The sequence below is a fragment of the Oreochromis aureus genome, linkage group 17 (assembly GCF_013358895.1).
Source record: "Oreochromis aureus strain Israel breed Guangdong linkage group 17, ZZ_aureus, whole genome shotgun sequence".
Taxonomy (NCBI): domain Eukaryota; kingdom Metazoa; phylum Chordata; class Actinopteri; order Cichliformes; family Cichlidae; genus Oreochromis; species Oreochromis aureus.
In genome coordinates, this window is record NC_052958.1 from 24376221 (window position 1) to 24379177 (window position 2957).

The 2957-nt window shown below is 38.7% G+C and overlaps 2 non-coding genes across 2 annotated transcripts; both read left to right on the forward strand.

Moving 5' to 3' along the window:
• On the forward strand, positions 1 to 74 carry trnat-agu. Its single transcript has one exon. It is a non-coding gene; the product is annotated as a tRNA-Thr (tRNA).
• Positions 75 to 1806: 1732 nt separating this feature from the next.
• Positions 1807 to 1880, forward strand: trnat-agu. The gene has a single exon. It is a non-coding gene; the product is annotated as a tRNA-Thr (tRNA).
• Positions 1881 to 2957: the final 1077 nt, after the last annotated feature.

A 2957-nucleotide genomic window follows, 5' to 3' on the forward strand; every position in this document is an offset into this window, starting at 1 on the left:
GGTGCTGTGGCTTAGCTGGTCAAAGCGCCTGTCTAGTAAACAGGAGATCCTGGGTTCAAATCCCAGCAGTACCTCTCTGTTACCATTTGAAACCACCTTCTTCTTCTTCTGTTGATGCATTTGTAATCATCCAGTTAGGAAATTCTGCAAAGTCTGTGTATGTGCTCAGTTATCCAGCTCATGGTGCTCTCCAGACGCTTTTCTTTCCAAGCTCATTAGACTACAATGACCTACATGACTGAGAACCTTCACAGACTGTCTAAATAAATATCAGTGGTGTTGAAAGTAACTGTACTTAATGAAAGTTATGAATAATTGTTTTTCTAATGGTCAAAATGGTTAAAAGTTCATGAATCCATTTCTAGTTAGCATTAAAGGAATAGTTAGCTCAACAGTGCTCTGACTTTTTATCAGCTTGGCTGCAGTGTTGAAGAGAAACCTGGGGTTGTTCTTATTTTCTTCAATCAATGATGAATAGTAAGATGTTCTAGCTTTATGGAGGGCTTTTTTAATAGAGCAACAAACTCTTTATCCAGTCTAAATAAAGATCTTCTAAATTAGTGAGAATCCATTTTCTCTCCAGTTATCTGCTTTTAGGTGCGCATTTGAGAGTTACACCAGGGAGTGAAATACTTCTGATTTCAGGCTTTCTTTTCACAGGAGCTACAGTATCCAGAGTCTTATGCAGTTAAAATGTAATGCAATTACTAAGTGACATCTGCAGGACCCTTACTATTACTGTGACAGTGTCAGAAACTGAATGTTTCAAATCAAAGTTTCAAAGTTAAATTAATGGACTGGTTCTTATATAGAGCTTTTCTACTCTATCGCTCAAAGTGCTTTACACAACTTGCCTCATTCACCCAAGAACTGCTTTCTATGCTCTCTCTAAGTAACTGCTCCTCTATGAGCAAGCACTTTGGTGACAGTGGGAAGGAAAAACTCCCTTTTAACAGGAAGAAACCTCCGGCAGAACCAGGCTCGGGGAGGGGCGGGGCCATCTGCTGCGACTGGTTGGGGTGAGAGAAGGAAGACAGGATAAAGATGTGCTGTGGAAGAGAGTCAGAAATTAATAACAAGTATGATTCAACGCAGAGAGGTCTATTAACACATAGTGAGTGAGAAAGGTGACTGAAGAAGAAATGCCCAATGCATCATGGGAATCCCCCAGCAACCTTCACCTATTGCAGCATAACTAAGGGAGGATTCATGGTCACCTGATCCATCCCTAACTTTATGCTTTAGCAAAAAGGAAAGTTTTAAGCCTAATATTAAAAGTAGAGATAGTGTCTGTGTCCTGAATCCAAACTGGAAGCTGGTTCCACAGAAGATCAGTAGGTGACCTGCTCTACCTCCCGAGCGGCCTAAGAAATTTTATAAACAAAATAAACATGCAAATGTATACCACAAATTATGTCATTTTAATAGTATTGTGGGTGGTTGTAGCTCAGGAGAAAGAGCAGGTTGTCTACTTGGCAAGTTGGTGGTTCAACCACTATGTAATCCAGTTTTTGACTCACATAATCTCTGACCTCAGCAAACACTTTCCTGATTGTTCTATGTTGTCAGTCATTTCCAGTCAGACAGCACCATATAGTTATGATAAGTTATAGTCCCCTTTAGATTCAAAAAGGATTACGCAACATAGTAGCCTGCATGTGATTAACAGGTTGCTATTGTCTTTGATATTTTCTTTTGTGTCCCTGAGTTTCTTCCTTCACAATGGGTGAAGGAAGTTAACTCAGAAAGTTCAGAGGAAAAATAGTCCAAATAAATCTAAGGAGCTTGGAAAGAAACCCATCAGGAGGTGCTGTGGCTTAGCTGGTCAAAGCGCCTGTCTAGTAAACAGGAGATCCTGGGTTCAAATCCCAGCAGTACCTCTCTGTTACCATTTGAAACCACCTTCTTCTTCTTCTGTTGATGCATTTGTAATCATCCAGTTAGGAAATTCTGCAAAGTCTGTGTATGTGCTCAGTTATCCAGCTCATGGTGCTCTCCACATGCTTTTCTTTCCAAGCTCATTAGACTACAATGACCTACATGACTGAGAACTTTCACAGACTGTCTAAATAAATATCAGTGATGATGTAAGTAGCTGTACTTAATGAAAGTTATGAATAATTGTTTCTCTAATGGTCAAAATGGTTAAAAGTTCATGAATTCATTTCTAGTTAGCATTAAAGGAATAGTTAGCTCAACAGTGCTCTGACTTTTTATCAGCTTGGCTGCAGTGCTGAAGAGAAACCTGGGGTTGTTCTTATTTTCTTCAATCAATGATGAATAGTAAGATGTTCTAGCTTTATGGAGGGCTTTTTTAATAGAGCAACGAAATCTTTATCCAGTCTAAATAAAGATCTTCTAAATTAGTGAGAATTCATTTTCTCTCCACCTTACGAGTTATCTGCTTTTAGGTGCCCATTTGACAGTTATACCAGGGAGTGAAATACAGTACACAGTATCCAGAGTTTTATGCAGTTAAAATGTAATGCAATTACTTAGTAATACTTACCTGCTTACCTAACCCTCTATGAGCAAGCACTTTGGCGACAGTGGGAAGGAAAAACTCCCTTTTAACAGGAAGAAACCTACACTGTAAAATCTAATATTGTGTTTAATTAAAAATATTAAATAGGCTGAACTCAATTTTTATCAATTTGTTATTAGAACTCAATTTAAATAAGTTACCAGTACTTTTTATGCAAAAACGCTGATAAACTCCATTTATCTGAGTTGTCTTAACTTAGAAAAACTAAGTAAGCTGGAAGTTTTGCTTCTCAGTGCGGAAGGATGAAAGATGTGTTTTGAAAATGCCACGTGACTACCGTCCTCCTCCCTCTCGGATCAGTCCGCATGTTCACGGTGCATTTTTTATGGAATATGTTGAGCAAACCTGGAGAAGTGTCAGCTCAAGATATTATTGTTGTCATTGCTGTGGATCTTTACCTGATACACTGACT